Here is a 15,125-nt window from a genome sequence, read left to right as displayed (position 1 = left end):
GAGATACGGTCTAGGATCAATCCTGTCATAGGTTTGCAGTAAGCTTTAAAGTAATCTCAATTAGCAATTGCTACAGCCAAAAGATTAGGTATGCTGAAAACTCTTGCACTGATTTCTACTGAATTTGGCTGTTTCATCATCTCACTATTTTCTAATCATGGTGTGAGAGATATAGGCATTTTCTCAATGATAGATCATAAGATATAATGGATAATCAGGATTTCATGTGTCCTGATTCACACTCCAGTTGGAATAGATGGGATAGATTTATGGCTTAGATTATTTCCGAAGCTATCCATGCGGCTGCAAATGGTTTAGTTTCTTCTCTTTCCCTAATTCAATATACTTCTTGTGAAAGAAGATCTAAAATTTCAGGGTTCTTTTTTGCCGCTCAGTATGTAATTAAGGACTGAATTTAGACAGAACTACCCCCCCCTTGCCTGGTGGCACAATGGTTAGAATGCAACATTGCAGGCTAACTCTGTCCACAGTCTGAAGTTCAATTCTGATGGCCTCATGGCTGGCTCAGCCTTTCATCCTTCCAAGATCAGTAAAATGAGGATCCAGATTGTTGGGGGGCAATATGCTGACATTGTAAACTGCCCAGAGAGTGCTGTAAAGCACTGTGGGTGGGTATATATGTCTAAGTGCTATTGCTGTTGCTATTGCCTGTTTCAATACAAAGTTTAGGCCTTCAGTTTCAAGAATATTTTACCTTTGCCCTAATGTGGTAAACCTCTTTCAAGCCTACCTTTCAAGCAAGCTTTATTTTGAGCAAAGATAATACTAAAAGACCAGCTAAAATGGAGGTAAACAGTGTTTTCCAAATCAGACTGACTGATCTTTTATGGAAGAAGAAACATAAAGACAGCTGGCTCTTAAGGATGTAAAACAAGGTATCTGTTCAGTTTCCTGTTCTTCCAAATATTAAGGATGTCAGGACACCTTGTCCTCATTTCTGTGCCATCTGGTCACCCAGCAAGGATGTTGGACTAGACATGACTTTTGTCAGCTTGAAGCCCAGAAAAAGAATAAAGCCACCATGTTGCATTATGTCCTAAACTTTTTCATATCCTAGGTGGATTTCATTAACAAAATAGGAGGAAGTGTCATAGTTAATGTAATTACTATCAATTAGACCTTTTGTAATGATTGTGCTAATTAAATTACAGGGTCATTTATAATTCTGCAAGTTATTATTCCACCATACACTTCCCGAAAGTATATGATGTAATACCAGAGAGGAGATTGAAAGAAACTTTTTTTAAATTTTAAAAAGAGAGAGATCGTTAATGGAAGTTTTACCTTATTCAGAAAACATACCAACCCACTAGAATTGATATGGCTCATTTTCAATACAAAAGTCTATTTCTGTTCATATTCAGATATGCCATCTTCCCATCTACGGAACTTCTGCTACCTTCATATCACATAAAACTTCATTTCCTAACTCAGCCAGCAGTACAAATGAGAAAGTTTTTATTCAATGTTCTCCAACCTGTCTCCCCACTAATGGGCTGGAATTGAACTATCAAAATTATCAAATTCATACTCTGCTTTCCTTTCAGACATTCAATGTGATATGTACAGCATCTCTCCTGTTAAATACTGTACATGGAGATAAATCATACTAATGGTATTTTATACATTTACATTAAATCTGATTAAAATTAGATTTCATTAGAAGTCCTAGTTCTACTGATTTATTACAATGTAGCTTCTACCCCAAGCATTAAAAAATAAATGTGGCCCACAACTGAAACAAAACTTAGATGGTAGAAACCCATTTAAACCCCCAATGTGTCTTTAGAAATAAAAGTAGTGACTCACTGCAATGTAGTGCTTTGAATATATGCCCGTCTCATGAGTGTGGGTGGGTGGGGATTGTGTGTATACTGATATATATATCTTTGTTGGTGCAAATTAAATGGTTGTAAATTTTTGAAATTTGTTTAAAGCTGATGATTTAAAAAAATGAATAAACAAAATGAGAAAATAAATTAGATATTGCAACATTTGTCCCCAAATCCTGTATTTAGGGAATTGTAATGAACTACCCTGCTCATTCTTTCATTTACTAGATTTATTATAATGCCAACCATCAATGATTTTTTTTGCCATTTTCAGTGAAACTGTCTCTTCACCTGCCCCTACATATTTGGAAAACCATCTGCAGTGCTCTGATATATCAAATCATCCATGAAGCCTCATTTCATCGCATCAGAAGCTCAGTTCAGCTCTGTAATGTATATAAACACACATGTACAAGGTTATTAACAAGTTATAATCGTTTAATACTATGAGGTAAACACCACTGACAGGGAAACACGCGGGAACTTTGACAGCTGTCAAAGTTCCCCGCCAGAGCGCAGGCGCAGCCATTTTGACAGCTCGCGGCTGTCAAAACACAGAAGCCGACTCACCACGCGGAGAGAAGAGCTGTCAAGACGCGACGGCGGTGATTGGATCAACAAGACGCGGTGCCAAAAGAAACGAACCTGATTGGACTACACTGACAGCCGCCGGCTATAAAAGCCGGACAAGTTATACTGTTCTTTGCCTTGCTCTTAAATAAATCCTAGTTGATTAACCTGTCGTCCAGAGTGGTCCTTCAGCCACTTCAAGCTCTGCTCCCTCTAGAAAGATTTTACTTCATGGAGACATAGAATCAGTCCAAAGTTGCCCAACCAAATTGGAATTTGGTCTGAAACTGGTAAGTTCTCCTCTAGACCAGAGCTTTCCAAATTTGGCAACTTTAAGACTTGTGGACTTCAACTCCCAGAATTCCTCAGCAAACATGTCAAGTTTGGAGACCCCTGCTCTAAATTATCAGACAGGCTTATTTTTTTCTATACTATGAATATAATTCAAATGGAAATTCAATTCTGAATCTTCTTAGGAAGGAGTATTTAATATCATCTTTAAGCATATTTTCATTCAAACTTAAATGGGTCCACATATAACACCCTTAAGGGCAATTTATTGTTCAAACATTTCTTTAATGAACACAAACACCTTAATAGTTACAGAGTTTGGGCAACAGTCTTTAAAGGTTTTCTATGAAATTAATTTAACTTTGTTAGGCATATCCTGTAAGCAGATACATTTTTATACATCCATTATTTTCAGATAACTTATCACTATTTGTTTATGTTTCAAAAGCTTCATGTCTTCCATTCTGATGTGGCTATACTTCCCTGATCCAGCCACCACAACTGCATAAGCATTTAGCAGCTCAGTCAATGGAGAATGCACCACCAAAAGATTAAATGACAGACTCATAAGCAATACAAGAAAGGCTTTCATGTTGCCTATCAGAACTAAAATAAAACGTCAGGCAGATTTGAATGTTCTTCCAAAGGAAAAGCATGTTGCCCCTTATACTCCATGCAACTAGAAAAAGAAAGGATTTGTGTTGTTTGTCATTATTTCCTACAGACAACTCATATAAGATAACACAGAACAACTCCTGAAAAGCTGATGAAAGCTTGTAAAGAAAAAAAAGTGAAGAGAAGTAAAGAAATTACAGAAGTGTTACTGAAAACCAGTTGTTGTTTGTTTCTCTGTTTTTTTAAAAAAGCAAAGGCACCACGGTAACCCAACCATGGAACCCCATGCAAATTTCAATTGCATAATAGCCATTCATTTTGAAAAGTGATTGATAGGCCAATGGACATAGCGATGACTAGAGACTGGGGTAATGGTGGAGTCTTAAAAACACATTTTTTAAAAAAAAACTGCAATGTTTTTTTTAAAAAAATATTCCTTTGTAGCATCTCCAGGTTCCAGGAAGATATGATCTGCAAATCTGGAAATGTTTCTATTAGGTAATGACTAAGCTGCTGAACTGTTGCTACCGTCACTTTCTATAAGAGAAGAGGTTCAGCCTCCATGGCACATGAATATTTCCCATAATACATCTGTTCTTGCTATCTTCACATCTGGGACTCTCTAAATTAGCCACCACTGTACTAGTTAAGGCCAAATAATTGTCAGAAGTCAGAAAGCTGCTGACATGCTAAGATGCTTTCTTGCTCTCTCTGCTGATAAAGTTGGCAAAAGAGAAAAATGTCTGTTCTTTTTTCCTGCATCACAAACAATTCTCTGTACCGCAGAGACCAATACATGAAAGGAATGATGGTGTAGGAATGACAGGACGTTCCGCCAAGTCAGCTTCCTTACTTCCTGTTTAGCAGAAATGCTGTTTCTTAGTGGCTTCCTCATTAACTCCTAGTGACAATGAGAGAACAAGAAATATTGGTGCAATAATATTGCATCTCTCATCTTCTTTAGCCCTAGAATGTACAGAAAAAATAGAATTTTGTCCAGTTAATACAGGTGTTTGGTAAAGAACAGCACCAGTCTTGTCTTCTAAAAGCTGGGTTTTTTGCTATCAACTAGTGATCACTGTTTTTCAGATTTGAGCTGCAAAAATCCAGAAATCTGGTTAGGTGGAGGTGAAAACACACTGAAAGAGCTACCTCTTTCCTGCAGACTAACGATTGCCCAGGTTTTTTTGCAGCCCTAGTCTTCCCAGTTGCAATGTATGGCAGTGAAAGTTGGACCATAAGAAAGGCTGAGCGCCAAAGAATTGAGGCCTTTGAACTGTGGTGCTGGAGAAGACTCCTGCGAGTCCCTTGGACTGCAAGGCGATCAAACCGGTCAGTCCTAGAGGAGATCAACCCTGACTGCTCTTTAGAAGGCCAGATCCTGAAGCTAAAACTCAAATACTTTGGCCACCTAAGGAGAAGGAAGGACTCACTGGAGAAAAGCCTAATGCTGGGAAAGATTGAGGGCAATAGAAGAAGGGGACGACAGAGAATGAGATGGCTGGATGGAGTCACTGAAGCAGTAGGCGTGAGCTTAAATGGACTCCAGAAGATGGTAGAAGACAGGAAGGCCTGGAGGAATGTTGTCCATAGGGTCGCGATGGGTCGGACACGACTTCGCAGCTAACAACAAAGTCTTCCTCAAACCTAGATTAAATATTTGCCCTAGAGGTATTAGTATTTTAACTGGGAGGAAGGCGAGGAAAGATACTCTGTGTTTTTAATATCTTACACAAGACACAATCCTTTCAGACAACTATCTCCTTCTGGAAGATAGGGAATCCTGGCAGAAAATTGTAAATTGCCTTTAGTTGCTTGTCAATTCAATGGGCTATAAATTAAGTAGTAAATCAAATAGTAAATTAATTTATCAGATTATCAAGTGGTCATTTTAAAGATATTCTAAAATAAATCTAATATTCTAAATTTATGGTGTCTGAACCCATAAGTAATCTTGCAGTCAGAAATTTTACTACTTCTTTCTCTTCCTGATTTTTAAAGGCTCGCCTAAATATTTCATCCTTTTTTCCTGGTTGGTTACAAAAAATAAAATAGGAAGGAAGGAAGGAAGGAAGGAAGGAAGGAAGGAAGGAAGGAAGGAAGGAAGGAAGGAAGGAAGGAAGTCATCACTGCCAGCAACGTAAAGAGTGAAGTAAAGGCTAACAGAAACTTTTGAAGAGGTTCTTCTAGATCTTTTCATGGAACTTGGATAGGAATAAATTATTTCAACAGCTGGTAACCATCATTTTTTAATGCTCATTAAAAGATCACCTTAACAGTTATGACAATTGGGGAACATCTAAACCAAACATGTCAAACTCGCGTTGTCACGTGATGTCACGCAACGTATCGAGATGATTTTGCCATTGCCGGCAATGGGGTGGGCGTGGCTTCCACATGATGCATCCGGCAGTTTGACACCCCTGATCTAAACAAACATTAGGAAGAAAACTTTATGTTTTCATCCACTTGCTGACACCAGTGTTCTCTGTGTGATCCACATAATGTATTTTTGCCCTGCATTATTTCTTGGGTGGTACGTTTTAACAGATAAATGTTACATTTCCCCTGAATTAGCTTTATTAGAAAATGGAAAAGGCCAGATATGCATTCATGCCAAATGATCTGAATCCATCAAAAAGCAGGAATAGAAGTTGCAAATTCAGCTTGCAATGCTTGATATCTTATTGCAGTAAAGATAATCTTACAATATTGCTTTCTGTAAATATATATTTTACAGTGGATATTGGAGCAACATAACTACTCCAATATACCCCAGTCAAAACTGATATGATAGTTAAAGACCACCTGCAGAAAGCTAATTCAGTTATTAATTATACAAGTGAAAAAGTTGCTTTTTTTCTTTTAATGACATTTTTTAATTGTCTTTTATCTTGCTCTTTAAATGTACCTTTATAACATCCGATGTTGGACAGGTATTGCTTGGATAAATCTAATCTAATCTAACAATATAATAATATAATATAATATAATTAATATAATATAATATAATATAATATAATATAATATAATATAATATAATATAATATAATATAATATAATATAATATAATATAATATAATATAATATAATATAATATAATAATATAATAATATAATATAATATTATAATATAATATAATATAATATAATATAATATAATATAATATAATATAATATAATAATATAATATAATATAATATAATATAATATAATATAATATAATATAATATAATATAATATAATATAATATAATATAATATAATATAATATAATATAATATAATATAATATAATTAATATAATATAATATAATATAATATAATATAATATAATATAATATAATATAATATATATAATATAATATAATTAATATAATATAATTAATATAATATAATAATATAGGCCTTCACACAGAATGGAATGAGTATCTTTGTGACTATTGCTATATATGGAAAACAGGGGTTAGAGTTAGGGCAGGGGTCGGCAACCCGAAAAAGGAAAAGAGCCACTGGGAACCGGTTCCATCACAGTGGGAGCCGCGTGCGCATGCGCGGACGCGCGCGGATGCCTTTTTTTATGTGTGATGGAACCGGTTCCCGGTTGCGTGACGTCGACGGCCCGTCTGCAAAGCTGCCGCTTTCGCAAGAAGCGGCGCCGCTACCCATTCCGAGAGGTGCGCGCGCACCTCTCCGAATGACCGTAGGTGTGCGTGCACCTCCCCAAACGTCGGCAGGTCTCCGTACCTCCGCGTGAACTGCCCGTTCGAAGAGGTACGCGCGCACCGGGCGGCTGGGAGCTGCAGGAGACGGCTCAAAGAGCCGCATGCGGCTCTGGAGCCGCGGGTTGCCGACCCGTGGCCCAGTCTAACACAATGCCATAAATACAAGAGATCCCAGATGAAACCAGCATGGTTGCATAAAAAACTGTCTGAATAAAAGGACAAGTATAAAAAATGGAAAGGGGACAGATTAGTAAAACAGAATACTAGCAAATAGCCTGAATCTGCAAGAACAAAATCAAGGAAATTAATGCTCAGAATGAAATAAGACTTGCAACAAATGCCAAAATTATTTTTTTTAAAAAAACTTTCAACATGTAAAAAAAAAGTCAAGGAAACAATTGGTCCACTAAGGGGAGAAGATGGCAAGGAGGTGACAGGTAACAGGTAGAAAGTGAAACTCCTTAATTCATTCTTTACATATGTCTTTACAAAAAAAGGAAACAATAGTCCAATGTGTCAATAGCAGTGCAGCATAAGACAGGATAGGAATGCAAGTCAAAATAGGCAAGAAAATGGTGAGAGAACATCTATCCAATCTGAATGTGTTCAAATCCCCAGGACCAAATTTTTTGCACCCCAGGGGTAGCCCTAACAAGCAGGCATATACATAGAATGAAGGCTACTGCTAAGCTTGTAAGCCGCCCTGAGTCTTCGGAGAAGGGCGGGATATAAATGTAATAAAAATAAATAAAATAAATAAATACTGAAGGACCTGATGTGATCTCAAAACCACTGAATACTATCTTTCAAAGCTCCAGGAACTATCAGAGCTGACATGGTTCCAATCTTCAAACAGGGAAAAAGTAGATACAGAATATAGAATAATCAATATTTGGGAAAATCCTAGAAAAATTAATCAAGCAGCAGATTTGCAAGCACCTAGAAATGAACAAGGTGATTACTAGAAGCCAATATGGGTTTGTTAAAAACAGATCATGCCAGACAAAACTTACTGTCTTCTTTATAGAGACTAAATTAGTGGATTGGGAAAATGCTATGGACATAGTTTACTTAGACTTCAGTATGTCATTTGACAAAGTAAACCACAGGCTACTTTTGGTAAGATAAAACACTGTGGCGTAAAGAAACATTACCACCAAATGGATTCACAACTGGTTGACCAACCACATTCAATGGAACTACATCTACATGGAGGGAAGAATGCCTATTAGGCCCAGTACTTTTCAACATCTTTATAAATTATTTAGATGAGGGAACAAAAGGAAACATATCAAGGAACTGCCAATACTTTAGAAGATAATCTCAGGATTTGGTAGGATTGTGACAGACTTGAACATTGGGCCCTATGCAATAAGATGCAGTTCAGTGGTAAGAAAAGTAACATCCTGCATCTAAGTAAGAAAGCAGGTATAGAATAGGTGATTTCTGGCTCAACAGTTGCAACTGTGAGAGGGATCTAGGAGTGATAAAGGACCACCACCATTAAGATATCTTTACTTTTACTTTACTTTACTTTTATTAAATTTGTATACCGCCCTTCTCCTGAAGGACTCAGGGCGGTTAACAGGGCATATATAAATAACAATACAAAAATTAAAAAGGAATTAAATAAGTGCCCAGTTAAAAATTACAATAACAATAAAAGACCCATTAAAAACCCTAATGTTCCCCATCAGGCCAGACCAGCTAGTTCAAATAAGTGGGTCTTCAGACCGCGCCGGAAGGAGCGAAGGTCCGATGCCATCCGGAGCTCAACTGGCAGTTGGTTCCATCTGATGCAGCTGCCATAAAAGCCAAAGTAGTCCTAGTAAGGTAAAGGTAAAGGTTCCCCCGCACATGCGTGCTAGTCGTTTCCAACCCTAGGGGCCGGTGCTCATCTCCGTTTTACAGCCAAAGAGCCAGTGCTTGTCCGAGGACGTCTCCGTGGTCATGTGGCCAGCATGACTAGACACCAGAGGCGCATGGAACACTGTTACCTTCCCACCGTAGTGGTCCCTATTTTTCTACTTGCATTTTTACGTGCTTTCGAACTGCTAGGTTGGCAGAAGCTGGGACAAGTAACAGGTGCTCACTCTGTTACGTGGCACTTGGGATTTGACCCGCCAAACTGCCAACCTTCTGATCGACAAGCTCAGCATCATAACCCACTGAGCCACCGCATCCTAGGCTGCATCAAAAGACAGCTTCAACATCACAGGAAGTGATAGTATCACTCTATACTGTAATAGTGAGGCCACACTTAGAATACTGCATCTAGTTGTCATCACCACAATACAAAAATGATGCTGGGTCACTAGAAACAATGCAGAGAATAGTAACAAAGATACTAAGTCATCTGGAGGCTAAACTCCAGAAAATGAACAGTTAAGGAAACTAGGTATGTCTAGCCTGTTAAAGAAAAGAATTAGGGTGACATGATAACTGTTTTCCAAAAGTTGAAAAGCTCTCACAGAGAAGAAAGGGTCAACTTATTCTCCAATGCAGCTGAGGGCAGGAGAAGAAGTAAAAAGTGGGAGATCATTAAAAAAAGATCCAACGTAGAACTTAGGAGAATTCTAAAAGAACAATCAATCACTGATATAGTTTGCAGAAGTTGTGGATGCTCCATCACTGGAGATTTTGAAAAAGAGACTAGACAACCATTTGTCCAGAATGGTTGGACTAGAAGATGTCAATGTTGTAAACATTGACATGTTTTTGCGCTGACAATATAAGAGACAGCCTGTAACTTTAATTGCTTCATTTGGGAGGGAGGAAATCTACCCGGAGTCGCCTGTAAAGGACTCCCATATGCACAACGACTGACTAAATTGTTCCTGAAACATATCTACTGACTGCATGGTGCCCCTAAGTGAATAATTTCAGATAGAGGAGTGCAGTTCACAGCGAAATTTTGGAGGAATTTCCTTAAATTAATTGGATTGTCTCAAGGTTTATCATCTGCTTTTCATCCAGCTACCAATGGGCTGCAGAATCCGCTAACAAAATGGTGGAGTAATACCTCTGATGCTATGTTTCCTACCAACAGACAAACTGGACTGACCTCCTCCCCTTCGCTGAGGTGGCCTACAATAATTCTGTTCACAGCAGCATTGGCTACATGCCTTTCAGAGTAGCCACAGGAAAAGAGTTCAGCCCAATGCCTGACTATCCTCAGCTGCCCTCTGCTTCCCAGACACTTGATCAGTGGGTGAGGGGGTGGGAAGAGGTTTGGAGAAGCATGAAAATGGCATTAAAAAGGATTTCTGAGACTTATAAAAAACAAGCTGATAAAAAGAGGGCTCCCCAAAGAACATTCCAAGTTGGGGAAAAGGTTTATCTGTCTACTAAATATTTACATCTCAAATTACCCAGCAAGAAATTGGGATCAAAATTCTTGGGGCCTTTCCCCATTGTGAAAATCATCAACCCAGTCACAGTAAAATTGAAGCTCCCCAGACTTTTGGGGGAAAAATCACCCGGTGTTCCATTGTAGCTTACTGAAACCTTTTCGAGCCTCCACTTTAAGACCTCCCCCTAAGAAAGTACCTGGACCCCTCATAGTAGTGGGTCAGACCCATTAAGAAGTGAAACATATTCTTGACTCTAGAATCTTTAAGGGGAAATTGCAGTACCTAGTATAATGGAAGGGATACCCATTGTCTGAAGCCATTTGGGTAAAATCTAGTGATGTGAAAGCTGACAGACTTATCAAAACGTTTTATGAGAAACACCCCAACAAAGAAAAAGCCAGCTCCTAACTTGTGTTTGCTTACATTACAGGATCTGTTCTTTTGTAAGGAGGGGGGCTGTCAATGCTGCAAACATTGACATGTTTTTGCACTGACAATATAAGAGACAGCCTGTTACTTTGATTGCTTCATTTGAGGGGGAGGAAATCTACCCACAGAATGGGAAGTGAAACATCATATTTAAAACTAATTGGATAATGTGATTTATGACATGTAGATAAGGGTGGGGATTGCATGTGTGTTGTGATGGGTTTGGGGAGTGGAGATTTCAGATTCTGGCATCCCTCCATGAGTGCCAATGTTTCGTTTCATTATTAAGACTTTTTAGATAAACAATGTTTGCATTTTATTTGAACTATCTTATTTATCGGAACCATGACATAAGACCTCCAAGGTCCCTTCCAAACCTGTTATTCTTATTATATCATGGTTTTGAGGAATCGCTACCACAAATGATACTGAGAAACTGAGTTAACTTGATGATTCAAAGGTGTGAGTCAATATAGGTGTGAAACATATTGTATGTGCAAGATAACAAAAATAATCAACAGTGACCTACTATGTGAGATCTGGAAACCCCATACTCCACTTTCTTCAGATTACTCTCCTGACAGCCAAAGTATTGCTATTCCATCCAACCATTCTTCAGATTTACGTAGGAAGATACATACTCCATGCTGAAGAGCTGAATGTCCTGTAGATGATAATGTAGCTCTAGTATTAGAAGTAATAATAGGGCCTTGATTCCAATTTACTCTGACTGGTACAGCTTGAAGCTTGGAGCCAATGTCTCAAATGGTAGAACTTGTGCTAGGAGAAGGAGATTCACCTATCTGGGTGGTTGTCCATGAACCATAATCTTTAGTCTGCTTTTCACAGTATGAACTCTCAAAAACATTACCACTCAACTTAGTCTTTACTCATAAATGCTTTCCCTGTTTGGCTTCTGACCAAATTCACTTAATCCAAATATTCCACCATGTCAGCCAAGGGGACTGTGAATAAGAAGAAAAGCTGAGCCATCCTACCAAAAAAATATGTTTAACCATCCCCAGGAAAATTGCTATGTATTATGAGGTTTGAAGTGCAGTTAGTTGAAAGCATTAAACTGCAAAAGTAGATGGAAATTAAAAATTCCAGCATCTTAGAGCTGCTTCAGCTACAAGGATTAAGACTAAAAATGGCTTAGTTTCCAAAATATTTCAGCTGGCTAGAAGAAATTCTAGAACTTGGCACATAAAATCTTTACTTCATTTATTTTAGATCAGCAGACGAAAACCTTATCTACAGTGTAGTAATAGACATATGGCCAAGAAACCCATTCAATGCAAAAAGTTATAATGAGAATAATAATAGTGATAGTTTTATTTGAAAAAAAATGGAACAGCATCCCTTTAATCTGCTGGATTGATTTACTTCTTTAAAAATCATAAAACTATATTTTGCAAGACTAAGAAATATTCATAGTAATATAATTCAGTTGAAATTGGGAAGAACTTTTATATTTTATAAAATCAGCCATACTTTACAACTCTTACAGAATTTCCCCTAATCATACCACAAGAAATAAAACAGTTCTTAAAGAATAGAATAGAATAGAATAGAATAGAATAGAATAGAATAGAATAGAATAGAATAGAATAGAATAGAATAGAATAGAATAGAATAGAATAGAATAGAATAGAATAGAATAGAATAGAATAGAATAGAATAATGGCAGAAGGTCACCAGCAGTTTTTTATTTGGTTGTTGTTTCCTGAGAAGTCTCAAGAAATATAATCTCTGTTGGGCCTTCTTAACCAATGCTATAACATGAGCACTCCAGGTCAGGTCCTCCTTTATGGTAACACCCAGAAACCTAAAGCTTGCCACTGCTCCACACAGTCACCGCTGATGACCAGGGGCTGAATATCTGACCTATTTCTCCTGTAATCTACTATAAACTACTTGGTCTTAGTGGTGTTGAGAAGCAAATTATTGTCTCTGCATCACAAGAGCCACTGCTCCACCTCATCCTGGTAGGCAGACTCATCCCCCTTGGAGATAAGCCCCACCAAAGGCAGAGCTCAGCAGGGCAGGGCAGGGCAGGAGAAAGGAATTTGAATTTTGAATTTTATTGAATTTATATACCGCCCTTTCCCGAAGGACTCAGGGCGGTTTACAGGGTACTTAAAACATTGATACAAAAATTAAAAACAATTAAAAAGATTAAATTAAATCCCTGAAAAAATATAAAAAAACCCAGTTAAAACTCTCAGCCTGGGCCAGAAAGCTCAAAGAGCCAGGTCTTCAGGTCCCGGCGAAATGAACGAAGGTCAGGGGCAGTCCTGAGCTCTGCGGGCAGCTGGTTCCAGAGGGCAGGCACACCCACAGAGAAGGCCTTCCCCCTGGGTGTTATCCACCGGCAATCTTTTACCGGCGGCACTCTGAGAAGGCCCTCCCTGTGGGAGCACAAAGGACGAAGGGAACCTGATGCCGGTAGCAGGTGTTCCCTCAGATATCCCGGACCCAAGCCATTTAGGGCTTTATAGGTCATCACCAGCACCTTGAATCTCACCCGGAGGGCAACCGGAAGCCAATGCAGCTCGCGGAGTAGAGGTGTTACATGGGAGTGTCGGGAAACCCCCATCACAACTCGCGTGGCCGCATTCTGCACCAGCTGAAGCCTCTGAGTTGTCCTCAAGGGCAGCCCCATGTAGAGAGCATTGCAGTAGTCTAAACGGGATGTCACGAGTGCATGAGTGACTGTGCATAGGGCATCTCGGTCCAGGTAGGGTCGCAACTGGCACACCAGGCGAACCTGGGCAAAAGCCCCCTGGTCACAGCTCCTATGTGGTCTTCAAAATTGAGCTGTGAATCCAGGAGGACGCCCAAGTTGTGAGCCCTATCAATGGGGGGTAACACCTCACCCCCCCCATCGTTAAAGATGGAATAGTCTGGTTGACCCGAGATGCCGGTATGCACAGCCACTCAGTCTTGGCAGGATTGAGACGAAGCCTGTTTCTCCCCATCCAGACCCAGACTGCCTCCAGGCAACGGGACATCATGGCGAGGGCATCACTGGGTTGGTTCAGGGTGGAGAAAAAAAGTTGGGTATCAACAGCATACTGATGATACCCCACCCCGAAACCACAAATGATCTCTCCCAGCGGCTTCATATAGATGTTGAACAGGAGGGGAGAGAGAACCAACCCCTGAGGAACTCCACAAATGAGAGGCCTCGGGGCGGATCTCTGCCCTCCCATCAACACCGACTGTGAGAGGCCCAGGAGATAGGAGGAGAACCACCGTAGAACGATGCCTCCCACTCCCAACCCCCTGAGACGCCGCAGTAGGATACCATGGTCGATAGTATCAAAAGCCACTGACAGATCTAATAGGACTAGGACAGAAGAACAACCCCTGTCCCGAGCTCGCTAGAGATCATTCACCAGCATGACCAATGCCGTCTCCGTGCTGTGCCCAAGCCTGAAACCTGATTGGTATGGGTCCAGATAATCAGTTTCCTCCAGGAACAGAGGAAGCTGATGCGCCACCACACTCTCAACAACCTTCACCAAAAAGCGAAGGTTGGAGACCGGACGATAGTTATTTAAAACAGCCGGGTCCAGGGCAGGCTTCTTGAGGAGGGGTCTCACCACCACCTCCTTCAAGGCAGCGGGGAAGATACCCTCCTTCAAGGAAGCAGTTATTACTGCCTGGAACCAGCCTCGTGTCTCCTCCCGGGCCGCATAAACCAGCCAGGAAGGGCACGGGTCCAACAAACAGGTGGTGGAGCTTAGCCTTCCCATCATCCTGTCCACATCATCAGGGGAAACAGGATCGAACTCAGTCCAGATAACATGCTCAAGACCGTCCGATTCCTCCACGTCAGACTCTGCCCAGTCAGAGTATCGGAACTTTTTCCCCATTGCCGGCAATGGGATGGGCGCAGTTTTGTTGTGACACATCTGGCCCATGGATGATCCGGCCCTGCTCTAGATGAACACTTGCGAAATCTAGATGAGTTCAAATTACCAAGAGCAGATGGATTACATCACAGGGTTCTGAAGGAGCTAGAGACATGATCTTAGAATCACTGAACAAAACATCTCAAAGCTCCTGGAGCACTAGGGAAATAGCAGAGGATTGCAAAAGAGCTGAAGTGTTTCCAATCTACAAAAAGGGGAAAAAGTGAATCCAGGAAACTACAGACCAATCAGCCTGACATGAATAACTGAGAACATCTTGGAAAAGATAATCTGCAATGAATTAGCAAATACCTAGAAACAAGCAAAACAATTACTAAAAGCCAGCAAGAGTTTGTCAAAAACTGATCATGT

Source organism: Vipera berus (genome assembly GCF_964194415.1).
Source record: "Vipera berus genome assembly, chromosome: 7".
NCBI lineage: Eukaryota > Metazoa > Chordata > Lepidosauria > Squamata > Viperidae > Vipera > Vipera berus.
The sequence above is the reverse complement of the archived record's forward strand: the minus strand, read 5'-3'. Positions refer to the sequence as shown.